General features: G+C 33.6%; 16 non-coding genes across 16 annotated transcripts; all 16 read left to right on the top strand.

Moving 5' to 3' along the window:
* The first annotated feature begins 424 nt into the window (after nt 1-424).
* On the top strand, nt 425-497 carry TRNAV-CAC (transfer RNA valine (anticodon CAC)). The gene has a single exon. It is a non-coding gene; the product is annotated as a tRNA-Val (tRNA).
* A 534-nt stretch (nt 498-1031) lies between these two features.
* Nucleotides 1032-1104, top strand: TRNAV-UAC (transfer RNA valine (anticodon UAC)). Its single transcript has one exon. It is a non-coding gene; the product is annotated as a tRNA-Val (tRNA).
* A 3537-nt stretch (nt 1105-4641) lies between these two features.
* On the top strand, nt 4642-4714 carry TRNAV-UAC (transfer RNA valine (anticodon UAC)). Its single transcript has one exon. It is a non-coding gene; the product is annotated as a tRNA-Val (tRNA).
* A 1619-nt stretch (nt 4715-6333) lies between these two features.
* Nucleotides 6334-6406, top strand: TRNAV-CAC (transfer RNA valine (anticodon CAC)). Its single transcript has one exon. It is a non-coding gene; the product is annotated as a tRNA-Val (tRNA).
* A 904-nt stretch (nt 6407-7310) lies between these two features.
* TRNAV-CAC (transfer RNA valine (anticodon CAC)) lies at nt 7311-7383 on the top strand. The gene has a single exon. It is a non-coding gene; the product is annotated as a tRNA-Val (tRNA).
* A 528-nt stretch (nt 7384-7911) lies between these two features.
* TRNAV-UAC (transfer RNA valine (anticodon UAC)) lies at nt 7912-7984 on the top strand. Its single transcript has one exon. It is a non-coding gene; the product is annotated as a tRNA-Val (tRNA).
* Nucleotides 7985-9603: 1619 nt separating this feature from the next.
* TRNAV-CAC (transfer RNA valine (anticodon CAC)) lies at nt 9604-9676 on the top strand. The gene has a single exon. It is a non-coding gene; the product is annotated as a tRNA-Val (tRNA).
* Nucleotides 9677-14531: 4855 nt separating this feature from the next.
* On the top strand, nt 14532-14604 carry TRNAI-UAU (transfer RNA isoleucine (anticodon UAU)). The gene has a single exon. It is a non-coding gene; the product is annotated as a tRNA-Ile (tRNA).
* A 529-nt stretch (nt 14605-15133) lies between these two features.
* Nucleotides 15134-15206, top strand: TRNAV-AAC (transfer RNA valine (anticodon AAC)). Its single transcript has one exon. It is a non-coding gene; the product is annotated as a tRNA-Val (tRNA).
* A 4510-nt stretch (nt 15207-19716) lies between these two features.
* TRNAV-UAC (transfer RNA valine (anticodon UAC)) lies at nt 19717-19789 on the top strand. The gene has a single exon. It is a non-coding gene; the product is annotated as a tRNA-Val (tRNA).
* Nucleotides 19790-20683: 894 nt separating this feature from the next.
* Nucleotides 20684-20756, top strand: TRNAV-GAC (transfer RNA valine (anticodon GAC)). The gene has a single exon. It is a non-coding gene; the product is annotated as a tRNA-Val (tRNA).
* A 295-nt stretch (nt 20757-21051) lies between these two features.
* TRNAV-CAC (transfer RNA valine (anticodon CAC)) lies at nt 21052-21124 on the top strand. The gene has a single exon. It is a non-coding gene; the product is annotated as a tRNA-Val (tRNA).
* Nucleotides 21125-21656: 532 nt separating this feature from the next.
* TRNAV-AAC (transfer RNA valine (anticodon AAC)) lies at nt 21657-21729 on the top strand. Its single transcript has one exon. It is a non-coding gene; the product is annotated as a tRNA-Val (tRNA).
* A 295-nt stretch (nt 21730-22024) lies between these two features.
* On the top strand, nt 22025-22097 carry TRNAM-CAU (transfer RNA methionine (anticodon CAU)). Its single transcript has one exon. It is a non-coding gene; the product is annotated as a tRNA-Met (tRNA).
* Nucleotides 22098-25266: 3169 nt separating this feature from the next.
* TRNAV-AAC (transfer RNA valine (anticodon AAC)) lies at nt 25267-25339 on the top strand. Its single transcript has one exon. It is a non-coding gene; the product is annotated as a tRNA-Val (tRNA).
* A 1247-nt stretch (nt 25340-26586) lies between these two features.
* On the top strand, nt 26587-26659 carry TRNAV-UAC (transfer RNA valine (anticodon UAC)). Its single transcript has one exon. It is a non-coding gene; the product is annotated as a tRNA-Val (tRNA).
* The last annotated feature ends 1165 nt before the right edge of the window (nt 26660-27824 follow it).

The raw sequence follows: 27824 nt of genomic DNA, 5'->3' as shown, positions 1-27824 counted from the left end.
TGCTTGGACTAAAGATGATGTTTTTTTTAATGTTGGAAAACATCCTGTTGATTTCATCTGTTTCTGTAGTGTGGTGGTAATTGCATTTGCTTTGCAACATGAAAGGTCTTCAGTTCACTTCTGAGCAGAAATATTTTGCTTTTAATTTGAAAAATGCTTGACTCTTGATCAGCAATTACAAAATGTTGAATTTCCAATTTATTGTTGTTTTTAACGTTCTTTCGCGATTTAAATGCAGGTTGTGCAAACCGATTAATCTTTGAAGAAATTGAGTGTTTTAAAAATTCTGGTCCAAACTTTCTTCACATTTAAAACTCCCACTTTGCCTCTTTTAGAGAAAAAGATGTTTTAACCCAATGAATGCGGAAACACTGCTATTTATTTAAAAAAACATGTAAAAAGTAACCATGATATGTACATCCATGTTTCTGTAGTGTAGTGGTTATCACGTTTGCTTCACATGCAAAAGGTCCTTGGTTTGATACCAAGCAGAAACATAGACTTTTGGTTATCATGTTATAGGCACTTTTCCCCATTTGTTCAATGATCGTTTTGAAGGATGCAGTTCAGGTTAAAAAAAAAAGAAAGTTTTTGTTGCCAAACTTCGTTCTGTCATAACTTAGTTGAAAGTCCAAAACAAATGAAAACCTTTTGCTGTGTGAAACTAAAGCAAATCTCGTTCTGTGTTTTCAGTTGAAATCTCTTTCATATTCAGTTGAAATCCTCAAAAAATATGGTGCATTAAATCACAAGCTTTTTTTCCATTTCCACATGTCTTTGAAAATTTATCCGAGAGGTTCAGCATTGGGCCTCCCCTCATCCTATTCACGCATTTTGGGAAGTGCATTGAATTGAAAGAGAAAGGTGAATTAATTCCTCCATTGGAGAAAAAGGTAATGTTTTATAAAATGTTAAAATCATTGAAAAGTCTAAAAAAAACGCTTTTGTGGAAGTGATTCCCTTGGAATTTTTCATTTTGCAAGGATTAAGGATGATTTTTTATTTTGGAAATCTTCCCATTGATTTCATCTGTTTCTGTGGTGTAGTGGTAATCACATTCGCTTTACATGTGAAAGGCCCTCAGTTCGATTCTGAGCAGAAACATTTTGCTTTTAATTTGAAAAATGCTTGCCTCTTCATCAGCAATTCCAAAATGTTTGAATTTCCAATTTCCTCTTGTTTTTAACGTTCTTTGGCGATTTAAAAACTGGTTGTGCGAACTGGATTAATCTTTGAAGGAATTGTGTGTTTTAAAAATTTTGGTCCAAACTTCCTTCGCATTTAAAACTCCCACTTTGCCTCTTTCAGAGAAAAAGATGTTTAAACCCAATGAATGCGGAAACAATGCTCTTGTTTTTTAATGTTATAAACAGTGACCATTGCATATACATATCCTTTTCTGTCATGTAGTGTTGATCATGTTTGTTTTACACGCAAAAGGTCCGCATTTCAATTCGGAGCAGAGACATTCTGCTTTTAATTTAAAAAAATGCTTGCCTCCTCGTTCACAATCAAATAATGTTTGAATTTCCAATTTCGTCTTGTTTTTCACGTTCTGTGGCCATTTAAAAACAGGTTGTGCAAACCGATTAATCCTCGAAAAAATTGAGGGTTTTAAAAATTCTGGACCAACCTTCATCACATTTGAAACTCCCATTTTAACTCTTTGAGAGAAAAAGATGTTTTCAAGTGTGATTTATAAAAACAAATGTTGTAAACAGTAACCATTATATGTAAACACATGTTTCTGTGGTGCAGTGGTTATCATATTTGCTTCACCTTTTCAATGTCCTTGGTTCGATACCAAGCAGAAACATGGAATTTTGGTTATCATGTTATTTACACTTTTCCCCATTTGTTCAATGATTGTTTTGAAGGATGCAGTTCAGGTTTAAAAAAAAGAAGTTTTTGTTTCCAAACTTCGTTCTGTCATAACTGAGCTGAAAGTCCAAAACAAATGAAAACCTTTTGCTGTGAGAAACTAAAGCAAATATCGTTCTGTGTTTGCAGTTGAAATCTCTTTCATATTCAGTTGAAATCCTCAAAAAATATGGTGCGTTTAATCACAAGCATTTTTTCGCTTTCCACGTGTCTTTGAAAATTTCTTCGAGAGGTTCAGCATTTGGCCTCCCCTCATCCTCTTCACACATTTTGGGAAGTGCATTGAATTGAAAGAGAAAGGTGAGTTAATTCCTCCATTGGAGAAAAAGGTAATGTTTTATAAAATGTTAAAATCATTGAAAAGTCAAAAAAAAAAAGCTTCTGCGAAAGTGATTCCCTTGGAAGTTTTCATTTTGCAAGAACTAAAGATGATTTTTTTATGTTGGAAAACTTCCGATTTATTTCATCTGTTTTTGTAGTTTCGTGGAAATCACATTCACTCAACACGTGAAAGGTCTTCAGTTAAATTCTGAGCAGAAACATTTTGCTTTTAATTTTGAAAAATGCTTGCCTCTTCATCAGCAATTCCAAAATGTTTGAATTTCCAATTTCCTGTTGGTTTTAACGATCTTTGGCGATTTAACAACAGGCTGTGCAAACCGATTAATCTTTGAAGAAATTGAGTGTTTTTAAAATTTTGGTCCAAACCTCTTTCACATTTAAAACTCCCACTTTGCCTCTTTCAGAGAAAAATATGTTTTCACCCAAAGAATGCAGAAACAAAACAAAACAATTTTTGTTAATGTTGTGAACAGTGACATTGCATATACAAATCATTTTCTGTCATGTTGTCTTGATCATGTTTGTTTTACACGCAAAAGGTCCTCATTTCAATTCGGAGCAGAGACATTTTGCTTTTAATTTGAAAAAATGCTTGCCTCCTCGTCAGCAATCAAAAAATGTTTGAATTTCCAATTTCCTCTTGTTTTTCACGTTCTTTGGCCATTTAAAAACAGGTTGCACAAACCGATTAATCCTCGAAAAAACTGAGGGTTTTAAAAATTCTGGACCAAACTTCATCAGGTTTAAAACTCCCATTTGAACTCTTTTGGAGAAAAATATGTTTTCAAGTGTGATTTATAAAAACAAATGTTGTAAACAGTAACCACTATATGTAAGCACATGTTTCTGTGGTGCAGTGGTTGTCATGTTTGCTTCACACTTCAATGCCCTTCGTTTGATACAAAGCAAAAACATGGAATTTTGGTTATCATGTTATTTGCACTTTTCCCCATTTGTTCAATGATTGTTTTGAAGGATGCAGTTCAGGTGAAAAAAAAAGAAGTTTTTGTTTCCAAACTTCGTTCTGTCATAACTTAGCTGAAAGTCCAAAACAAATGAAAACCTTTTGCTGTGAGAAACTAAAGCAAATCTCGTTCTGTGTTTGCAGTTGAAATCTCTTCATATTCAGTTGAAATCCTCAAAAAATATGGTGCGTTTAATCACAAGCATTTTTTCCCTTTCCACGTGTCTTTGAAAATTTCTTCGAGAGGTTCAGCATTGGGCCTCCCCTCATCATATTCACACAATTTGGGAAGTGCTTTGAATTGAAAGAGAAAGGTGAGTTGATTCCTCCATTGCAGAAAATTGTAATGTTTTATAAAATGTTAAAATCATTGAAAAGTCAAAAAAAAAAAAAAACCTTATGCAGAAGTGATTCCCTTGGAAGTTTTTTCTTTGCAAGGTCTAAAGATGATGTTTTTTTATGTTGGAAAACATCCTGTTGATTTCATCTGTTTCTGTAGTGTGGTGCACTACACTACAGAAACACGTATGTACATATCATTGTTACTTTTTACATGTTTTTTCAAATAAATAGCAGTGTTTCCGCATTCATTGGGTTAAAACATCTTTTTCTCTAAAAGAGGCAAAGTGGGAGTTTTAATTGTGAAGAAAGTTTGGACCAGAATTTTTAAAACACTCAATTTCTTCAAAGATTAATCGGTTTGCACAACCTGCATTTAAATCGCGAAAGAACGTTAAAAACAACAGGAAATTGGAAATTCAAACATTTTCTAATTGCTTATGAAGAGTCAAGCATTTTTCAAATTAAAAGCAAAATATTGCTGCTCAGAAGTGAACTGAAGACCTTTCATGTTGCAAAGCAAATGCAATTACTATCATGTTTGCTTCACATGCAAAAGGTCCTTGGTTCGATACCAAGCAGAAACCTAGACTTTTGGTTATCATGTTATTGGCACTTTTCCCCATTTGTTCAATGATCGTTTTGAAGGATGCAGTTCAGGTTAAAAAAAAAAAGAAATTTTTGTTGCCAAACTTCGTTCTGTCATAACTTAGTTGAAAGTCCAAAACAAATGAAAACCTTTTGCTGTGTGAAATTAAAGCAAATCTCGTTCTGTGTTTTCAGTTGAAATCTCTTTCATATTCAGTTGAAATGCTCAAAAAATATGGTGCATTAAATCACAAGCTTTTTTTCCCTTTCCACGTGTCTTTGAAAATTTATCCGAGAGGTTCAGCATTGGGCCTCCCCTCATCACGCATTTTGGGAAGTGCATTGAATTGAAAGAGAAAGGTGAGGTAATTCCTCCATTGGAGAAAAAGGTAATGTTTTATAAAATGTTAAAATCATTGAAAAGTCTAAAAAAAACGCTTTTGTGGAAGTGATTCCCTTGGAATTTTTCATTTTGCAAGGATTAAGGATGATTTTTTATTTTGGAAATCTTCCCATTGATTTCATCTGTTTCTGTAGTGTAGTGGTAATCACATTCGCTTTACACGTGAAAGGTCCTCAGTTCGATTCTGAGCAGAAACATTTTGCTTTTAATTTGAAAAATGCTTGCCTCTTCATCAGCAATTCCAAAATGTTTGAATTTCCAATTTCCTCTTGTTTTTAACGTTCTTTGTCGATTTAAAAACTGGTTGTGCGAACTGGATTAATCTTTGAAGGAATTGTGTGTTTTAAAAATTTTGGTCCAAACTTCCTTCGCATTTAAAACTCCCACTTTGCCTCTTTTGGAGAAAAAGATGTTTTTACCCAATGAATGCGGAAACACTGCTATTTATATGAAAAAAAAAAGTCGTAAAAAGTAACCATGATATGTACATACATGTTTCTGTCATGTAGTGTTGATCATGTTTGTTTTACACGCAAAAGGTCCTCATTTCAATTCGGAGCAGAGACATTTTGCTTTTAATTTGAAAAAATGCTTGCCTCCTCGTCAGCAATTTAAAAATGTTTGAATTTCCAATTTCCTCTTGTTTTTCACGTTTTTTGGCCATTTAAAAACAGGTTGTGTAAACCGATTAATCCTCGAAAAAACTGAGGGTTTTAAAAATTCTGGACCAACCTTCATCGCGTTTAAAACTCCCATTTTAACTCTTTTGGAGAAAAATATGTTTTCAAGTGTGATTTATAAACACAAATGTTGTAAACAGTAACCGTTATTTGTAAATATGTGTTTCTGTGGTGTAATGGTTATCAAGTTTGCTTCACGCACAAAAGGTCGTTGGTTTGATACCAAGCAGAAATATAGACTTTTGGTTGTCATGTTATTTGCACTTTTCCCCATTTGTTCAATGATTGTTTTGAAGGATGCAGTTCAGGTTAAAAAAAAGAAAGTTTTTGTTGCCAAACTTCGTTCTGTCATAACTTAGCTGAAAGTCCAACACAAATGAAAATCTTTTGCTGTGAGAATCTAAAGCATATCTCGTTCTGTGTTTTCAGTTGAAATCTCTTTCATATTCTGTTGAAATCCCCAAAAATATGGTGCGTGAAATCAAAAGCTTTTTTTTACTTCCCACGTGTCTTTGAAAATTTCTTCGAGAGGTTCAGCATTTGGCCTCCCCTCATTCAATTCACACATTTTGGGAAGTGCATTTAATTGAAAGAGAAAGGTGAGTTAATTCCTCCATTGGAGAAAAAGGTAATGTTTTATAAAATGTTAAAATCATTGAAAAGTCTAAAAAAAAGCTTATGCGGAAGTGATTCCCTTGGAAGTTTTCATTTTGCAAGAACGAAAGATGATTTTTTTATATTGGAAAAACTACCAACATATTTCATCTGTTTCTGTAGTGTAGTGGTAATCACGTTCGCTTAAACATGCGAAAGGTCTTCAGTTCAATTCTGAGCAGAAACATTTTGCTTTTAATTTGAAAAATGCTTGACTCTTGATCAGCACTTGCAAAATGTTTGAATTTCCAATTTCCTGTTGTTTTTAACGATCTTTGGCGATTTAACAACAGGCTGTGCAAACCGATTAATCTTTGAAGAAATTGAGTGTTTTAAAAATTCTGGTCCTAACTTTCTTCACATTTAAAACTCTCACTTTGCCTCTTTTAGAGAAAAAGATGTTTTAACCCAATGAATGCGGAAACACTGCTATTCATTTGAAAAAACATGTTGTAAAAAGTAACCATGGCATGTACATACATGTTTCTGTAGTGTAGTGGTTATCACGTTTGCTTCACACGCAAAAGGTCCTTGGTTCGATACCAAGCAGAAACATAGACTTTTGGTTCTCATGATATTTGCACTTTTCCCCATTTGTTCAATGATAGTTTTGAAGGATGCATTTTCGGTGAAAAAAAGAAAGTTTTTGTTTCCAAACTTCGTTCTGTCATAACTTAGCTGAAAGTCCAAAACAAATGAAAACCTTTTGCTGTGAGAAACTAAAGCAAATCTCGTTCTGTGTTTGCAGTTGAAATCTCTTCATATTCAGTTGAAATCCTCAAAAAATATGGTGCGTTTAATCACAAGCATTTTTTCCCTTTCCACGTGTCTTTGAAAATTTCTTCGAGAGGTTCAGCATTGGGCCTCCCCTCATCATATTCACACAATTTGGGAAGTGCTTTGAATTGAAAGAGAAAGGTGAGTTGATTCCTCCATTGCAGAAAATTGTAATGTTTTATAAAATGTTAAAATCATTGAAAAGTCAAAAAAAAAAAAAAACCTTATGCAGAAGTGATTCCCTTGGAAGTTTTTTCTTTGCAAGGTCTAAAGATGATGTTTTTTTATGTTGGAAAACATCCTGTTGATTTCATCTGTTTCTGTAGTGTGGTGGTAATTGCATTTGCTTTGCAACATGAAAGGTCTTCAGTTCACTTCTGAGCAGCAATATTTTGCTTTTAATTTGAAAAATGCTTGACTCTTCATAAGCAATTACAAAATGTTTGAATTTCCAATTTCCTGTTGTTTTTAACGTTCTTTCGCGATTTAAATGCAGGTTGTGCAAACCGATTAATCTTTGAAGAAATTGAGTGTTTTAAAAATTCTGGTCCAAACTTTCTTCACAATTAAAACTCCCACTTTGCCTCTTTTAGAGAAAAAGATGTTTTAACCCAATGAATGCGGAAACACTGCTATTTATTTGAAAAAACATGTAAAAAGTAACAATGATATGTACATACGTGTTTCTGTAGTGTAGTGGTTATCATGTTTGCTTCACATGCAAAAGGTCCTTGGTTCGATACCAAGCAGAAACCTAGACTTTTGGTTATCATGTTATTGGCACTTTTCCCCATTTGTTCAATGATCGTTTTGAAGGATACAGTTCAGGTTAAAAAAAAAAAGAAATTTTTGTTGCCAAACTTCGTTCTGTCATAACTTAGTTGAAAGTCCAAAACAAATGAAAACCTTTTGCTGTGTGAAATTAAAGCAAATCTCGTTCTGTGTTTTCAGTTGAAATCTCTTTCATATTCAGTTGAAATGCTCAAAAAATATGGTGCATTAAATCACAAGCTTTTTTTCCCTTTCCACGTGTCTTTGAAAATTTATCCGAGAGGTTCAGCATTGGGCCTCCCCTCATCACGCATTTTGGGAAGTGCATTGAATTGAAAGAGAAAGGTGAGGTAATTCCTCCATTGGAGAAAAAGGTAATGTTTTATAAAATGTTAAAATCATTGAAAAGTCTAAAAAAAACGCTTTTGTGGAAGTGATTCCCTTGGAATTTTTCATTTTGCAAGGATTAAGGATGATTTTTTATTTTGGAAATCTTCCCATTGATTTCATCTGTTTCTGTAGTGTAGTGGTAATCACATTCGCTTTACACGTGAAAGGTCCTCAGTTCGATTCTGAGCAGAAACATTTTGCTTTTAATTTGAAAAATGCTTGCCTCTTCATCAGCAATTCCAAAATGTTTGAATTTCCAATTTCCTCTTGTTTTTAACGTTCTTTGTCGATTTAAAAACTGGTTGTGCGAACTGGATTAATCTTTGAAGGAATTGTGTGTTTTAAAAATTTTGGTCCAAACTTCCTTCGCATTTAAAACTCCCACTTTGCCTCTTTTGGAGAAAAAGATGTTTTTACCCAATGAATGCGGAAACACTGCTATTTATATGAAAAAAAAAAGTCGTAAAAAGTAACCATGATATGTACATACATGTTTCTGTCATGTAGTGTTGATCATGTTTGTTTTACACGCAAAAGGTCCTCATTTCAATTCGGAGCAGAGACATTTTGCTTTTAATTTGAAAAAATGCTTGCCTCCTCGTCAGCAATTTAAAAATGTTTGAATTTCCAATTTCCTCTTGTTTTTCACGTTTTTTGGCCATTTAAAAACAGGTTGTGTAAACCGATTAATCCTCGAAAAAACTGAGGGTTTTAAAAATTCTGGACCAACCTTCATCGCGTTTAAAACTCCCATTTTAACTCTTTTGGAGAAAAATATGTTTTCAAGTGTGATTTATAAACACAAATGTTGTAAACAGTAACCGTTATTTGTAAATATGTGTTTCTGTGGTGTAATGGTTATCAAGTTTGCTTCACGCACAAAAGGTCGTTGGTTTGATACCAAGCAGAAATATAGACTTTTGGTTGTCATGTTATTTGCACTTTTCCCCATTTGTTCAATGATTGTTTTGAAGGATGCAGTTCAGGTTAAAAAAAAGAAAGTTTTTGTTGCCAAACTTCGTTCTGTCATAACTTAGCTGAAAGTCCAACACAAATGAAAATCTTTTGCTGTGAGAATCTAAAGCATATCTCGTTCTGTGTTTTCAGTTGAAATCTCTTTCATATTCTGTTGAAATCCCCAAAAATATGGTGCGTGAAATCAAAAGCTTTTTTTTACTTCCCACGTGTCTTTGAAAATTTCTTCGAGAGGTTCAGCATTTGGCCTCCCCTCATTCAATTCACACATTTTGGGAAGTGCATTTAATTGAAAGAGAAAGGTGAGTTAATTCCTCCATTGGAGAAAAAGGTAATGTTTTATAAAATGTTAAAATCATTGAAAAGTCTAAAAAAAAGCTTATGCGGAAGTGATTCCCTTGGAAGTTTTCATTTTGCAAGAACGAAAGATGATTTTTTTATATTGGAAAAACTACCAACATATTTCATCTGTTTCTGTAGTGTAGTGGTAATCACGTTCGCTTAAACATGCGAAAGGTCTTCAGTTCAATTCTGAGCAGAAACATTTTGCTTTTAATTTGAAAAATGCTTGACTCTTGATCAGCACTTGCAAAATGTTTGAATTTCCAATTTCCTGTTGTTTTTAACGATCTTTGGCGATTTAACAACAGGCTGTGCAAACCGATTAATCTTTGAAGAAATTGAGTGTTTTAAAAATTCTGGTCCTAACTTTCTTCACATTTAAAACTCTCACTTTGCCTCTTTTAGAGAAAAAGATGTTTTAACCCAATGAATGCGGAAACACTGCTATTCATTTGAAAAAACATGTTGTAAAAAGTAACCATGGCATGTACATACATGTTTCTGTAGTGTAGTGGTTATCACGTTTGCTTCACACGCAAAAGGTCCTTGGTTCGATACCAAGCAGAAACATAGACTTTTGGTTCTCATGATATTTGCACTTTTCCCCATTTGTTCAATGATAGTTTTGAAGGATGCATTTTCGGTGAAAAAAAGAAAGTTTTTGTTGCCAAACTTCGTTCTGTCATAACTTAGCTGAAAGTCCAAAACAAATGAAAACCTTTTGCTGTGACAAACGAAAGCAAACCTCGTTCTGTGTTTTCAGTTGAAATCTCTTTCATATTCAGTTCAAATCCTCAAAAAATATGGTGCGTCAAATCACAAGCTTTTTTTCCCCTTTCCATGTGTCTGAAAATTTATTCGAGAGGTTCAGCATTGGGCCTGCCCTCACCCTATTCACACATTTTGGGAAGTGCATTGAATTGAAAGAGAAAGGTGAGTTGATTCCTCCATTGGTGAAAAAGGTAATGTTTTATAAAATGTTAAAATCATTGAAAAGTCTAAAAAAAACGCTTTTGTGGAAGTGATTCCCTTGGAAGTTTTCATTTTGCAAGTACTAAAGATGATTTTTTATATTGGAAATCTTCCCATTGATTTCATCTGTTTTTGTAGTGCAGTTGAAATCACATTCACTTAACACGTGAAAGGTCCTCAGTTCAATTCTGAGCAGAAACATTTTGCTTTTAATTTGAAAAATGCTTGCCTCTTCATCAGCAATTCCAAAATGTTTGAATTTCCAATTTCCTGTTGTTTTTAACGTTCTTTGGCGATTTAACAACAGGCTGTGCAAACCGATTAATCTTTGAAGAAATTGAGTGTGTTAAAAATTTTGGTCCAAACTTCCTTCACATTTAAAACTCCGACTTTGCCTCTTTCAGAGAAAAATATGTTTTCACCCAAAGAATGCAGAAACAATGCTCTTGTTTTTTAATGTTATAAACAGTGACCATTGCATATACATATCCTTTTCTGTCATGCAGTGTTGATCATGTTTGTTTTACACGCAAAAGGTCAGCATTTCAATTCGGAGCAGAGACATTCTGCTTTTAATTTTAAAAAATGCTTGCCTCCTCATTCACAATCAAATAATGTTTGAATTTCCAATTTCGTCTTGTTTTTCACGTTCTTTGGCCATTTAAAAACAGGTTGTGCAAACCGATTAATCCTCGAAAAAATTGAGGGTTTTAAAAATTCTGGACCAACCTTCATCACATTTGAAACTCCCATTTTAACTCTTTGAGAGAAAAAGATGTTTTCAAGTGTGATTTATAAAAACAAATGTTGTAAACAGTAACCATTACATGTAAAGACATGTTTCTGTGGTGCAGTGGTTATCATGTTTGCTACCACCCTCCAATGTCCTTGGTTTGATACCAAGCAGAAACATGGAATTTTGGTTTATCATGTTATTTACACTTTTCCCCATTTGTTCAATGATTGTTTTGAAGGATGCAGTTCAGGTAAAGAAAAAAAAGTTTTTGTTTCCAAACTTCGTTCTGTCATAACTGAGCTGAAAGTCGAAAACAAATGAAAACCTTTTGCTGTGAGAAACTAAAGCAAATCTCGTTCTGTGTTTGCAATTGAAATCTCTTTCATATTCAGTTGAAATCCTCAAAAAATAAGGTGCGTTTAATCACAAGCATTTTTTCCCTTTCCACGTGTCTTTGAAAATTTCTTCGAGAGGTTCAGCATTTGGCCTCCCCTCATCCTCTTCACACATTTTGGGAAGTGCATTGAATTGAAAGAGAAAGGTGAGTTAATTCCTCCATTGGAGAAAAAGGTAATGTTTTATAAAATGTTAAAATCATTGAAAAGTCTAAAAAAAAAAAGCTTCTGCGGAAGTGATTCCCTTGGAAGTTTTCATTTTGCAAGAACTAAAGATGATTTTTTTATGTTGGAAAACTTCCGATTTATTTCATCTGTTTTTGTAGTGTCGTGGAAATCACATTCACTTAACACGTGAAGGGTCTTCAGTTAAATTCTGAGCAGAAACATTTTGCTTTTAATTTTGAAAAATGCTTGCCTCTTTATCAGCAATTCCAAAATGTTTGAATTTCCAATTTCCTGTTGGTTTTAACGATCTTTGGCGATTTAACAACAGGCTGTGCAAACCGATTAATCTTTGAAGAAATTGAGTGTTTTTAAAATTTTGGTCCAAACCTCCTTCACATTTAAAACTCCCACTTTGCCTCTTTCAAAGAAAAATATGTTTTCACCCAAAGAATGCAGAAACAAAACAAAACAATTTTTGTTAATGTTGTGAACAGTGACATTGCATATACAAATCATTTTCTGTCATGTTGTGTTGATCATGTTTGTTTTACACGCAAAAGGTCCTCATTTCAATTCGGAGCAGAGACATTTTCCTTTTAATTTGAAAAAATGCTTGCCTCCTCGTCAGCAATCAAAAAATGTTTGAATTTCCAATTTCCTCTTGTTTTTCACGTTCTTTGGCCATTTAAAAACAGGTTGTACAAACCGAATAATCCTTGAAAAAACTGAGGGTTTTAAAAATTCTGGACCAACCTTCATCGCTTTTAAAACTCCCATTTTAACTCTTTTGGAGAAAAATATGTTTTCAAGTGTGATTTATACAAAACAAATGTTGTAAACAGTAACCATTATATGTAAACACATGTTTCTGTGGTGCAGTGGTTATCATGTTTGCTTCACACTTCAATGTCCTTCGTTTGATACCAAGCAGAAACATGGAATTTTGGTTATCATGTTATTTGCACTTTTCCCCATTTGTTCAATGATTGTTTTGAAGGATGCAGTTCAGGTGAAAAAAAAAGAAGTTTTTGTTTCCAAACTTCGTTCTGTCATAACTTAGCTGAAAGTCCAAAACAAATGAAAACCTTTTGCTGTGAGAAACTAAAGCAAATCTCGTTCTGTGCTTGCAGTTGAAATCTCTTCATATTCAGTTGAAATCCTCAAAAAATATGGTGCGTTTAATCACAAGCATTTTTTCCCTTTCCACGTGTCTTTGAAAATTTCTTCGAGAGGTTCAGCATTGGGCCTCCCCTCATCATATTCACACAATTTGGGAAGTGCTTTGAATTGAAAGAGAAAGGTGAGTTGATTCCTCCATTGCAGAAAATTGTAATGTTTTATAAAATGTTAAAATCATTGAAAAGTCCCAAAAAAAAAACAACCTTATGCAGAAGTGATTCCCTTGGAAGTTTTTCCTTTGCAAGGACTAAAGATGATGTTTTTTTATGTTGGAAAACTTCCTGTTGATTTCATCTGTTTCTGTAGTGTGGTGGTAATTGCATTTGCTTTGCAACATGAAAGGTCTTCAGTTCACTACTGAGCAGAAATATTTTGCTTTTAATTTGAAAAATGCTTGACTTGATAAGCAATTACAAAATGTTTGAATTTCCAATTTCCTGTTGTTTTTAACGTTCTTTCGTGATTTAAATGCAGGTTGTGCAAACCGATTAATCTTTGAAGAAATTGAGTGTTTTAAAAATTCTGGTCCAAACTTTCTTCACAATTAAAACTCCCACTTTGCCTCTTTTAGAGAAAAAGATGTTTTAACCCAATGAATGCGGAAACACTGCTATTTATTTGAAAAAACATGTAAAAAGTAACCATGACATGTACATACATGTTTCTGTAGTGTAGTGGTTATCACATTTGCTTCTACATGCAAAAGGTCATTGGTTCGATACCAAGCAGAAACATAGACTTTTGGTTATCATGTTATTGGCACTTTTCCCCATTTGTTCAATGATCGTTTTGAAGGATGCAGTTCAGGTTAAAAAAAAAAGAAAGTTTTTGTTGCCAAACTTCGTTCTGTCATAACTTAGTTGAAAGTCCAAAACAAATGAAAACCTTTTGCTGTGTGAAACTAAAGCAAATATCGTTCTGTGTTTTCAGTTGAAATCTCTTTCATATTCAGTTGAAATCCTCAAAAAATATGGTGCATTAAATCACAAGCTTTTTTCCCCTTTCCACGTGTCTTTGAAAATTTATCCGAGAGGTTCAGCATTGGGCCTCCCCTCATCACGCATTTTGGGAAGTGCATTGAATTGAAAGAGAAAGGTGAGGTAATTCCTCCATTGGAGAAAAAGGTAATGTTTTATAAAATGTTAAAATCATTGAAAAGTCAAAAAAAAACGCTTTTGTGGAGGTGATTCCCTTGGAATTTTTCATTTTGCAAGGATTAAGGATGATTTTTTATATTGGAAATCTTCCCATTGATTTCATCTGTTTCTGTAGTGTAGTGCACTACATGACAGAAACATGTATGTACATATCATGGTTACTTTTTACGACTTTTTTTTTTCAAATAAATAGCAGTGCTTCCGCATTCATTGGGTTAAAACATCTTTTTCTCCAAAAGAGGCAAAGTGGGAGTTTTAAATGCAAAGGAAGTTTGGACCAAAATTTTTAAAACACACAATTCCTTCAAAGATTAGTCCAGTTCGCACACCAGTTTTTAAATCACCAAAGAACGTTAAAAACAAGAGGAAATTGGAAATTCAAACATTTTGGAATTGCTGATGAAGAGGCAAGCATTTTTCAAATTAAAAGCAAAATGTTTCTGCTCAGAATCGAACTGAGGACCTTTCACATGTGAAGCGAATGTGATTGATCATGTTTGTTTTACACGCAAAAGGTCCTCATTTCAATTCAGAGCAGAGACATTTTGCTTTTAATTTGAAAAAATGCTTGCCTCCTCGTCAGCAATTTTAAAATGTTTGAATTTCCAATTTCCTCTTGTTTTTCACGTTTTTTGGCCATTTAAAAACAGGTTGTGTAAACCGATTAATCCTCGAAAAAACTGAGGGTTTTAAAAATTCTGGACCAACCTTCATCGCGTTTAAAACTCCCATTTTAACTCTTTTGGAGAAAAATATGTTTTCAAGTGTGATTTATAAAAACAAATGTTGTAAACAGTAACCATTATTTGGAAATATGTGTTTCTGTAGTGTAATGGTTATCAAGTTTGCTTTATACACAAAAGGTCCTTGGTTCGATACCAAGCAGAAACATAGACTTTTGGTTGTCATGTTATTTGCACTTTTCCCCATTTGTTCAATGATTGTTTTGAAGGATGCAGTTCAGGTTAAAAAAAAAAAGTTTTTGTTGCCAAACTTCGTTCTGTCATAACTTAGCTGAAAGTCCAAAACAAATGAAAATCTTTTGCTGTGAGAAACTAAAGCAAACCTCGTTCTGTGTTTTCAGTTGAAATCTCTTTCATATTCAGTTCAAATCCTCAAAAAATATGGTGCGTCAAATCACAAGCTTTTTTCCCCTTTCCATGTGTCTGAAAATTTATTCGAGAGGTTCAGCATTGGGCCTGCCCTCATTCAATTCACACATTTTGGGAAGTGCATTTAATTGAAAGAGAAAGGTGAGTTAATTCCTCCATTGGAGAAAAAGGTAATGTTTTATAAAATGTTAAAATCATTGAAAAGTCTAAAAAAAAAGCTTATGCTGAAGTGATTCCCTTGGAAGTTTTCATTTTGCTGAACTAAAGATGATTTTTTATATTGGAAAAACTACCAACTTATTTCATCTGTTTCTGTAGTGTAGTGGTAATCACGTTCACTTAACACGCGAAAGGTCTTCAGTTCAATTCTGAGCAGAAACATTTTGCTTTTAATTTGAAAAATGCTTGACTCTTGATCAGCAATTCCAAAATGTTTGAATTTCCAATTTCCTCTTGTTTTTAACGTTCTTTGGCGATTTAAAAACTGGTTGTGCGAACTGGATTAATCTTTGAAGGAATTGTGTGTTTTAATAATTTTGGTCCAAACTTTCTTCACATTTAAAACTCCCACTTTGCCTCTTTTAGAGAAAAAGATGTTTTAACCCAATGAATGCGGAAACACTGCTATTCATTTGAAAAAACATGTTGTAAAAAGTAACGATGGCATATACATACATGTTTCTGTAGTGTAGTGGTGATCACGTTTGCTTCAACACGCAAAAGGTACTTGGTTCGATAACCAAGCAGAAACATAGACTTTTGGTTCTCATGATATTTGCACTTTTCCCCATTTGTTCAACGATAGTTTTGAAGGATGCATTTTCGGTGAAAAAAAGAAAGTTTTTGTTGCCAAACTTCGTTCTGTCATAACTTAGCTGAAAGTCCAAAACAAATGAAAACCTTTTGCTGTGACAAACTAAAGCAAACCTCGTTCTGTGTTTTCAGTTGAAATCTCTTTCATATTCAGTTCAAATCCTCAAAAAATATGGTGCGTCAAATCACAAGCTTTTTTTCCCCTTTCCATGTGTCTGAAAATTTATTCGAGAGGTTCAGCATTGGGCCTGCCCTCACCCTATTCACACATTTTGGGAAGTGCATTGAATTGAAAGAGAAAGGTGAGTTGATTCCTCCATTGGTGAAAAAGGTAATGTTTTCTAAAATGTTAAAATCATTGAAAAGTCTAAAAAAAACGCTTTTGTGGAAGTGATTCCCTTGGAAGTTTTCATTTTGCATGTACTAAAGATGATTTTTTTATATTGGAAATCTTCCCATTGATTTCATCTGTTTTTGTAGTGTAGTTGAAATCACATTCACTTAACACGTGAAAGGTCCTCAGTTCAATTCTGAGCAGAAACATTTTCCTTTTAATTTGAAAAATGCTTGCCTCTTCATCAGCAATTCCAAAATGTTTGAATTTCCAATTGCCTGTTGTTTTTAACGTTCTTTGGCGATTTAACAACAGGCTGTGCAAACCGATTAATCTTTGAAGAAATTGAGTGTGTTAAAAATGTTGGTCCAAACTTCCTTCACATTTAAAACTCCCACTTTGCCTCTTTCAGAGAAAAATATGTTTTCACCCAAAGAATGCAGAAACAATGCTCTTGTTTTTTAATGTTATAAACAGTGACCATTGCATATACATATCCTTTTCTGTCATGCAGTGTTGATCATGTTTGTTTTACACGCAAAAGGTCAGCATTTCAATTCGGAGCAGAGACATTCTGCTTTTAATTTTAAAAAATCCTTGCCTCCTCATTCACAATCAAATAATGTTTGAATTTCCAATTTCGTCTTGTTTTTCACGTTCTTTGGCCATTTCAAAACAGGTTGTGCAAACCGATTAATCCTCGAAAAAATTTAGGGTTTTAAAAATTCTGGACCAACCTTCATCACATTTGAAACTCCCATTTTAACTCTTTGAGAGAAAAAGATGTTTTCAAGTGTGATTTATAAAAACAAATGTTGTCAACAGTAACCATTACACGTAAAGACATGTTTCTGTGGTGCAGTGGTTATCATGTTTGCTACCACCCTCCAATGTCCTTGGTTTGATACCAAGCAGAAACATGGAATTTTGGTTATCATGTTATTTACACTTTTCCACATTTGTTCAATGATTGTTTTTAAGGATGCAGTTCAGGTAAAGAAAAAAAGTTTTTGTTTCCAAATTTCGTTCTGTCATAACTGAGCTGAAAGTCCAAAACAAATGAAAACCTTTTGCTGTGAGAAACTAAAGCAAATCTCGTTCTGTGTTTGCAGTTGAAATCTCTTTCATATTCAGTTGAAATCCTCAAAAAATATGGTGCGTTTAATCACAAGCATTTTTTCCCTTTCCACGTGTCTTTGAAAATTTCTTCGAGAGGTTCAGCATTTGGCCTCCCCTCATCCTCTTCACACATTTTGGGAAGTGCATTGAATTGAAAGAGAAAGGTGAGTTAATTCCTCCATTGGAGAAAAAGGTAATGTTTTATAAAATGTTAAAATCATTGAAAAGTCTAAAAAAAAAAAGCTTCTGCGGAAGTGATTCCCTTGGAAGTTTTCATTTTGCAAGAACTAAAGATGATTTTTTTATGTTGGAAAACTTCCGATTTATTTCATCTGTTTTTGTAGTGTCGTGGAAATCACATTCACTTAACACGTGAAAGGTCTTCAGTTAAATTCTGAGCAGAAACATTTTGCTTTTAATTTTGAAAAATGCTTGCCTCTTTATCAGCAATTCCAAAATGTTTGAATTTCCAATTTCCTGTTGGTTTTAACGATCTTTGGCGATTTAACAACAGGCTGTGCAAACCGATTAATCTTTGAAGAAATTGAGTGTTTTTAAAATTTTGGTCCAAACCTCCTTCACATTTAAAACTCCCACTTTGCCTCTTTCAGAGAAAAATATGTTTTCACCCAAAGAATGCAGAAACAATGCTATTTTTGTTAATGTTGTGAAAAGTGACATTGCATATACAAATCATTTTCTGTCATGTTGTGTTGATCATGTTTGTTTCACACGCAAAAGGTCCTCATTTCAATTCGGAGCAGAGACATTTTGCTTTTAATTTGAAAAAATGCTTGCCTCCTCGTCAGCAATCAAAAAATGTTTGAATTTCCAATTTCCTCTTGTTTTTCACGTTCTTTGGCCATTTAAAAACAGGTTGTACAAACCGATTAATCCTTGAAAAAACTGAGGGTTTTAAAAATTCTGGACCAACCTTCATCGCTTTTAAAACTCCCATTTTAACTCTTTTGGAGAAAAATATGTTTTCAAGTGTGATTTATACAAAACAAATGTTGTAAACAGTAACCATCATATGTAAACACATGTTTCTGTGGTGCAGTGGTTATCATGTTTGCTTCACACTTCAATGTCCTTCGTTTGATACCAAGCAGAAACATGGAATTTTGGTTGTCATGTTATTTGCACTTTTCCCCATTTGTTCAATGATTGTTTTGAAGGATGCAGTTCAGGTGAAAAAAAAAGAAGTTTTTGTTTCCAAACTTCGTTCTGTCATAACTTAGCTGAAAGTCCAAAACAAATGAAAACCTTTTGCTGTGAGAAACGAAAGCAAATCTCGTTCTGTGTTTGCAGTTGAAATCTCTTCATATTCAGTTGAAATCCTCAAAAAATATGGTGCGTTTAATCACAAGCATTTTTTCCCTTTCCACGTGTCTTTGAAAATTTCTTCGAGAGGTTCAGCATTGGGCCTCCCCTCATCATATTCACACAATTTGGGAAGTGCTTTGAATTGAAAGAGAAAGGTGAGTTGATTCCTCCATTGCAGAAAATTGTAATGTTTTATAAAATGTTAAAATCATTGAAAAGTCCCCAAAAAAACAAAACCTTATGCAGAAGTGATTCCCTTGGAAGTTTTTTCTTTGCAAGGACTAAAGATGATGTTTTTTTTATGTTGGAAAACTTCCTGTTGATTTCATCTGTTTCTGTAGTGTGGTGGTAATTGCATTTGCTTTGCAACATGAAAGGTCTTCAGTTCACTTCTGAGCAGAAATATTTTGCTTTTAATTTGAAAAATGCTTGACTCTTGATAAGCAATTACAAAATGTTTGAATTTCCAATTTCCTGTTGTTTTTAACGTTCTTTCGCGATTTAAATGCAGGTTGTGCAAACCGATTAATCTTTGAAGAAATTGAGTGTTTTAAAAATTCTGGTCCAAACTTTCTTCACAATTAAAACTCCCACTTTGCCTCTTTTAGAGAAAAAGATGTTTTAACCCAATGAATGCGGAAACACTGCTATTTATTTGAAAAAACATGTAAAAAGTAACCATGACATGTACATACATGTTTCTGTAGTGTAGTGGTTATCACATTTGCTTCTACATGTAAAAGGTCCTTGGTTCGATACCAAGCAGAAACATAGACTTTTGGTTATCATGTTATTGGCACTTTTCCCCATTTGTTCAATGATCGTTTTGAAGGATGCAGTTCAGGTTAAAAAAAAAAGAAAGTTTTTGTTGCCAAACTTCGTTCTGTCATAACTTAGTTGAAAGTCCAAAACAAATGAAAACCTTTTGCTGTGTGAAACTAAAGCAAATCGCGTTCTGTGTTTTCAGTTGAAATCTCTTTCATATTCAGTTGAAATGCTCAAAAAATATGGTGCATTAAATCACAAGCTTTTTTTCCCTTTCCACGTGTCTTTGAAAATTTATCCGAGAGGTTCAGCATTGGGCCTCCCCTCATCACGCATTTTGGGAAGTGCATTGAATTGAAAGAGAAAGGTGAGTTGATTCCTCCATTGGAGAAAAAGGTAATGTTTTATAAAATGTTAAAATCATTGAAAAGTAAAAAAAAAACGCTTTTGTGGAAGTGATTCCCTTGGAATTTTTCATTTTGCAAGGATTAAGGATGATTTTTTATATTGGAAATCTTCCCATTGATTCCATCTGTTTCTGTAGTGTAGTGGTAATCACATTCGCTCTACACGTGAAAGGTCCTCAGTTCGATTCTGAGCAGAAACATTTTGCTTTTAATTTGAAAAATGCTTGACTCTTGATCAGCAATTGCAAAATGTTTGAATTTCCAATTTCCTGTTGTTTTTAACGTTCTTTCGCGATTTAAATGCAGGTTGTGCAAACCGATTAATCTTTGAAGAAATTGAGTGTTTTAAAAATTCTGGTCCAAACTTTCTTCACAATTAAAACTCCCACTTTGCCTCTTTTAGAGAAAAAGATGTTTTAACCCAATGAATGCGGAAACACTGCTATTTATTTGAAAAAACATGTAAAAAGTAACCATGACATGTACATACATGTTTCTGTAGTGTAGTGGTTATCACATTTGCTTCTACATGCAAAAGGTCCTTGGTTCGATACCAAGCAGAAACATAGACTTTTGGTTATCATGTTATTGGCACTTTTCCCCATTTGTTCAATGATCGTTTTGAAGGATGCAGTTCAGGTTAAAAAAAAAAGAAAGTTTTTGTTGCCAAACTTCGTTCTGTCATAACTTAGTTGAAAGTCCAAAACAAATGAAAACCTTTTGCTGTGTGAAACTAAAGCAAATCGCGTTCTGTGTTTTCAGTTGAAATCTCTTTCATATTCAGTTGAAATGCTCAAAAAATATGGTGCATTAAATCACAAGCTTTTTTTCCCTTTCCACGTGTCTTTGAAAATTTATCCGAGAGGTTCAGCATTGGGCCTCCCCTCATCACGCATTTTGGGAAGTGCATTGAATTGAAAGAGAAAGGTGAGTTGATTCCTCCATTGGAGAAAAAGGTAATGTTTTATAAAATGTTAAAATCATTGAAAAGTCAAAAAAAAACGCTTTTGTGGAAGTGATTCCCTTGGAATTTTTCATTTTGCAAGGATTAAGGATGATTTTTTATATTGGAAATCTTCCCATCGATTCCATCTGTTTCTGTAGTGTAGTGGTAATCACATTCGCTCTACACGTGAAAGGTCCTCAGTTCGATTCTGAGCAGAAACATTTTGCTTTTAATTTGAAAAATGCTTGACTCTTGGTCAGCAATTGCAAAATGTTTGAATTTCCAATTTCCTGTTGTTTTTAACGTTCTTCCGCGATTTAAATGCAGGTTGTGCAAACCAATTAATCTTTGAAGAAATTGAGTGTTTTAAAAATTCTGGTCCTAACCTTCTCTACATTTAAAACTCCCACTTTGCCTCTTTTAGAGAAAAAGATGTTTTAACCCAATGAATGCGGAAACACTGCTATTCATTTGAAAAAACATGTTGTAAAAGGTAACCATGGTATGCACATACACGTTTCTGTAGTGTATTGGTTATCACATTTGCTTCACACGCAAAAGGTCCTTGGTTCGATACCAAGCAGAAACATAGACTTTTGGTTCTCATGATATTTGCACTTTTCCCCATTTGTTCAATGATAGTTTTGAAAGATGCATTTTCGGTGAAAAAAAGAAAGTTTTTGTTGCCAAACTTCGTTCTGTCATAACTTAGCTGAAAGTCCAAAACAAATGAAAACCTTTTGCTGTGAGAAACTAAAGCAAACCTCGTTCTGTGTTTTCAGTTGAAATCTCTTTCATATTCAGTTCAAATCCTCAAAAAATATGGTGCGTCAAATCACAAGCTTTTTTTTCCCTTTCCATGTGTCTGAAAATTTATTCGAGAGGTTCAGCATTGGGCCTGCCCTCATTAAATTCACACATTTTGGGAAGTGCATTTCATTGAAAGAGAAAGGTGAGTTAATTCCTCCATTGGAGAAAAAGGTAATGTTTTATAAAATGTTAAAATCATTGAAAAGTCTAAAAAAAAAGCTTATGCGGAAGTGATTCCCTTGGAAGTTTTCATTTTGCAAGAAGTAAAGATGATTTTTTTATATTGTAAAAACTACCAACTTATTTCATCTGTTTCTGTAGTGTAGTGGTAATCACGTTCGCTTAACACGCGAAAGGTCTTCAGTTCAATTCTGAGCAGAAACATTTTGCTTTTAATTTGAAAAATGCTTGACTCTTGATCAGCAATTGCAAAATTTTTGAATTTCCAATTTCCTGTTGTTTTTAACGTTCTTCCGAGATTTAAATGCAGGTTGTGCAAACCGATTAATCTTTGAAGAAATTGAGTGTTTTAAAAATTCTGGTCCTAACTTTCTTCACATTTAAAACTCCCACTTTGCCTCTTTTAGAGAAAAAGATGTTTTAACCCAATGAATGCGGAAACACTGCTATTCATTTGAAATAACATGTTGTAAAAAGTAACCATGGCATGTACATACATGTTTCTGTAGTATAGTGGTTATCACATTTGCTTCATATGCAAAAAGTCCTTGGTTCGATACCAAGCAGAAATATAGACTTTTGGTTCTCATGATATTTGCACTTTTCCCCATTTGTTCAATGATAGTTTTGAAGGATGCATTTTCGGTCAAAAAAAGAAAGTTTTTGTTGCCAAACTTCGTTCTGTCATAACTTAGCTGAAAGTCCAAAACAAATGAAAACCTTTTGCTGTGACAAACTAAAGCAAACCTCGTTCTGTGTTTTCAGTTGAAATCTCTTTCATATTCAGTTCAAATCCTCAAAAAATTTGGTGCGTCAAATCACAAGCTTTTTTCCCCCTTTCCATGTGTCTGAAAATTTATTCGAGAGGTTCAGCATTGGGCCTGCCCTCACCCTATTCACACATTTTGGGAAGTGCATTGAATTGAAAGAGAAAGGTGAGTTGATCCCTCCATTGGTGAAAAAGGTAATGTTTTATAAAATGTTAAAATCATTGAAAAGTCTAAAAAAAAAGCTTATGCGGAAGTGATTCCCTTGGAAGTTTTCATTTTGCAAGAACTAAAGATGATTTTTTTATATTGGAAATCTTCCCATTGATTTCATCTGTTTTTGTAGTGTAGTTGAAATCACATTCACTTAACATGTGAAAGGTCCTCAGTTCAATTCTGAGCAGAAATATTTTGCTTTTAATTTGAAAAATGCTTGCCTCTTCATCAGCAATTCCAAAATGTTTGAATTTCCAATTTCCTGTTGTTTTTAACGTTCTTTGGCGATTTAACAACAGGCTGTGCAAACCGATTAATCTTTGAAGAAATTGAGTGTGTTAAAAATTTTGGTCCAAACTTCCTTCACATTTAAAACTCCCACTTTGCCTCTTTCAGAGAAAAATATGTTTTCACCCAAAGAATGCAGAAACAATGCTCTTGTTTTTTAATGTTATAAACAGTGACCATTGCATATACATATCCTTTTTTGTCATGCAGTGTTGATCATGTTTGTTTTACACGCAAAAGGTCAGCATTTCAATTCGGAGCAGAGACATTCTGCTTTTAATTTTAAAAAATGCTTGCCTCCTCATTCACAATCAAATAATGTTTGAATTTCCAATTTCGTCTTGTTTTTCACGTTCTTTGGCCATTTAAAAACAGGTTGTGCAAACCGATTAATCCTCGAAAAAATTGAGGGTTTTAAAAATTCTGGACCAACCTTCATCACATTTGAAACTCCCATTTGAACTCTTTGAGAGAAAAAGATGTTTTCAAGTGTGATTTATAAAAACAAATGTTGTCAACAGTAACCATTACATGAAAACACATGTTTCTGTGGTGCAGTGGTTATCATGTTTGGTTCACACTTGAATGTCCTTGGTTTGATACCAAGCAGAAACATGGAATTTTGGTTATCATGTTATTTACACTTTTCCCCATTTGTTCAATGATTGTTTTGAAGGATGCAGTTCAGGTAAAGAAAAAAAAGTTTTTGTTTCCAAACTTCGTTCTGTCATAACTGAGCTGAAAGTCCAAAACAAATGAAAACCTTTTGCTGTGAGAAACTAAAGCAAATCTCGTTCTGTGTTTGCAGTTGAAATCTCTTTCATATTCAGTTGAAATCCTCAAAAAATATGGTGCGTTTAATCACAAGCATTTTTTCCCTTTCCACGTGTCTTTGAAAATTTCTTCGAGAGGTTCAGCATTTGGCCTCCCCTCATCCTCTTCACACATTTTGGGAAGTGCATTGAATTGAAAGAGAAAGGTGAGTTAATTCCTCCATTGGAGAAAAAGGTAATGTTTTATAAAATGTTAAAATCATTGAAAAGTCTAAAAAAAAAAAGCTTCTGCGGAAGTGATTCCCTTGGAAGTTTTCATTTTGCAAGAACTAAAGATGATTTTTTTATGTTGGAAAACTTCCGATTTATTTCATCTGTTTTTGTAGTGTCGTGGAAATCACATTCACTCAACACGTGAAAGGTCTTCAGTTAAATTCTGAGCAGAAACATTTTGCTTTTAATTTTGAAAAATGCTTGCCTCTTTATCAGCAATTCCAAAATGTTTGAATTTCCAATTTCCTGTTGGTTTTAACGATCTTTGGCGATTTAACAACAGGCTGTGCAAACCGATTAATCTTTGAAGAAATTGAGTGTTTTTAAAATTTTGGTCCAAACCTCCTTCACATTTAAAACTCCCACTTTGCCTCTTTCAGAGAAAAATATGTTTTCACCCAAAGAATGCAGAAACAATGCTATTTTTGTTAATGTTGTGAAAAGTGACATTGCATATGCAAATCATTTTCTGTCATGTTGTGTTGATCATGTTTGTTTTACACGCAAAAGGTCCTCATTTCTATTCGGAGCAGAGACATTTTGCTTTTAATTTGAAAAAATGCTTGCCTCCTCGTCAGCAATCAAAAAATGTTTCAATTTCCAATTTCCTCTTGTTTTTCACGTTCTTTGGCCATTTAAAAACAGGTTGTACAAACCGATTAATCCTTGAAAAAACTGAGGGTTTTAAAAATTCTGGACCAACCTTCATCGCTTTTAAAACTCCCATTTTAACTCTTTTGGAGAAAAATATGTTTTCAAGTGTGATTTATAAAAACAAATGTTGTAAACAGTAACCATTATATGTAAACATATGTTTCTGTGGTGTAATGGTTATCAAGTTTGCTTCGCACACTAGAGGTACCTTGGTTCAATACCAAGCAGAAGCATAGACTTTTGGTTGTCATGTTATTTGCACTTTTCCCCATTTGTTCAATGATTGTTTTGAAGGATGCAGTTCAGGTTAAAAAAAAGAAAGTTTTTGTTGCCAAACTTCGTTCTGTCATAACTTAGCTGAAAGTCCAAAACAAATGAAAATCTTTTGCTCTGAGAATCTAAAGCATATCTCGTTCTGTGTTTTCAGTTGAAATCTCTTTCATATTCTGTTGAAATCCCCAAAAATATGGTGCGTTAAATCAAAAGCTTTTTTTTTACTTCCCACGTGTCTTTGAAAATATATTCGAGAGGTTCAGCATTTGGCCTCCCCTCATTCAATTCACACATTTTGGGAAGTGCATTTAATTGAAAGAGAAAGGTGAGTTAATTCCTCCATTGGAGAAAAAGGTAATGTTTTATAAAATGTTAAAATCATTGAAAAGTCCCCAAAAAAAAAAAAACTTATGCGGAAGTGATTCCCTTGGAAGTTTTCATTTTGCAAGAACTAAAGATGATTTTTTATATTGGAAAACTACCAACTTATTTCATCTGTTTCTGTAGTGTAGTGGTAATCACGTTCGCTTAACACGTGAAGGGTCTTCAGTTAAATTCTGAGCAGAAACATTTTGCTTTTAATTTTGAAAAATGCTTGCCTCTTTATCAGCAATTCCAAAATGTTTGAATTTCCAATTTCCTGTTGGTTTTAACGATCTTTGGCGATTTAACAACAGGCTGTGCAAACCGATTAATCTTTGAAGAAATTGAGTGTTTTTAAAATTTTGGTCCAAACCTCCTTCACATTTAAAACTCCCACTTTGCCTCTTTCAGAGAAAAATATGTTTTCACCCAAAGAATGCAGAAACAAAACAAAACAATTTTTGTTAATGTTGTGAACAGTGACATTGCATATACAAATCATTTTCTGTCATGTTGTGTTGATCATGTTTGTTTTACACGCAAAAGGTCCTCATTTCAATTCGGAGCAGAGACATTTTGCTTTTAATTTGAAAAAATGCTTGCCTCCTCGTCAGCAATCAAAAAATGTTTGAATTTCCAATTTCCTCTTGTTTTTCACGTTCTTTGGCCATTTAAAAACAGGTTGTACAAACCGATTAATCCTTGAAAAAACTGAGGGTTTTAAAAATTCTGGACCAACCTTCATCGCTTTTAAAACTCCCATTTTAACTCTTTTGGAGAAAAATATGTTTTCAAGTGTGATTTATAAAAACAAATGTTGTAAACAGTAACCATTATAGGTAAACACATGTTTCTGTGGTGTAATGGTTATCAAGTTTGCTTCGCACACGAGCGGTACCTTGGTTCAATACCAAGCAGCAGCATAGACTTTTGGTTGCCATGTTATTTGCACTTTTCCCCATTTGTTCAATGATTGTTTTGAAGGATGCAGTTCAGGTTAAAAAAAAGAAAGTTTTTGTTGCCAAACTTCGTTCTGTCATAACTTAGCTGAAAGTCCAAAACAAATGAAAATCTTTTGCTGTGAGAATCTAAAGCAAATCTCGTTCTGTGTTTTCAGTTGAAATCTCTTTCATATTCTGTTGAAATCCCCAAAAATATGGTGCGTTAAATCAAAAGCTTTTTTTTACTTCCCACGTGTCTTTGAAAATTTATTCGAGAGGTTCAGCATTTGGCCTCCCCTCATTCAATTCACACATTTTGGGAAGTGCATTTAATTGAAAGAGAAAGGTGAGGTAATTCCTCCATTGGAGAAAAAGGTAATGTTTTATAAAATGTTAAAATCATTGAAAAGTCAAAAAAAAACGTTTTTGTGGAAGTGATTCCCTTGGAATTTTTCATTTTGCAAGGATTAAGGATGATTTTTTATATTGGAAATCTTCCCATTGATTTCATCTGTTTCTGTAGTGTAGTGGTAATCACATTCGCTCTACACGTGCAAGGTCCTCAGTTCGATTCTGAGCAGAAACATTTTGCTTTTAATTTGAAAAATGCTTGCCTCTTCATCAGCAATTCCAAAATGTTTGAATTTCCAATTTCCTCTTGTTTTTAACGTTCTTTGGTGATTTAAAAACTGGTGTGCGAACTGGATTAATCTTTGAAGGAATTGTGTGTTTTAAAAATTTTGGTCCAAACTTCCTTTGCATTTAAAACTCCCACTTTGCCTCTTTTGGAGAAAAAGATGTTTTAACCCAATGAATGCGGAAGCACTGCTATTTATTTGAAAAAAAAAAGTCGTAAAAAGTAACCATGATATGTACATACATGTTTCTGTCATGTAGTGTTGATCATGTTTGTTTTACACGCAAAAGGTCCTCATTTCAATTCAGAGCAGAGACATTTTGCTTTTATTTGAAAAAATGCTTGCCTCCTCGTCAGCAATTTTAAAATGTTTGAATTTCCAATTTCCTCTTGTTTTTCACGTTTTTTGGCCATTTAAAAACAGGTTGTGTAAACCGATTAATCCTCGAAAAAACTGAGGGTTTTAAAAATTCTGGACCAACCTTCATCACGTTTAAAACTCCCATTTTAACTCTTTTGGAGAAAAATATGTTTTCAAGTGTGATTTATAAAAACAAATGTTGTAAACAGTAACCATGATTTGTAAATATGTGTTTCTGTGGTGTAATGGTTATCAAGTTTGCTTTACACACAAAAGGTCCTTGGTTTGATACCAAGCAGAAACATAGACTTTTGGTTGTCATGTTATTTGCACTTTTCCCCATTTGTTCAATGATTGTTTTGAAGGATGCAGTTCAGGTTAAAAAAAAAAAGTTTTTGTTGCCAAACTTCGTTCTGTCATAACTTAGCTGAAAGTCCAAAACAAATGAAAATCTTTTGCTGTGAGAAACTAAAGCAAACCTCGTTCTGTGTTTTCAGTTGAAATCTCTTTCATATTCAGTTCAAATCCTCAAAAAATATGGTGCGTCATATCACAAGCTTTTTTTTCCCTTTCCATGTGTCTGAAAATTTATTCGAGAGGTTCAGCATTGGGCGTGCCCTCATTCAATTCACACATTTTGGGAAGTGCATTTAATTGAAAGAGAAAGGTGAGTTAATTCCTCCATTGGAGAAAAAGGTAATGTTTTATAAAATGTTAAAATCATTGAAAAGTCTAAAAAAAAAGCTTATGCTG

The sequence above is a fragment of the Myxine glutinosa genome, chromosome 3 (genome assembly GCF_964187855.1).
Source record: "Myxine glutinosa chromosome 3, kmMyxGlut1.1, whole genome shotgun sequence".
Taxonomy (NCBI): Eukaryota; Metazoa; Chordata; class Myxini; order Myxiniformes; family Myxinidae; genus Myxine; species Myxine glutinosa.
This window is presented reverse-complemented; position numbering and strand designations above follow the sequence as displayed.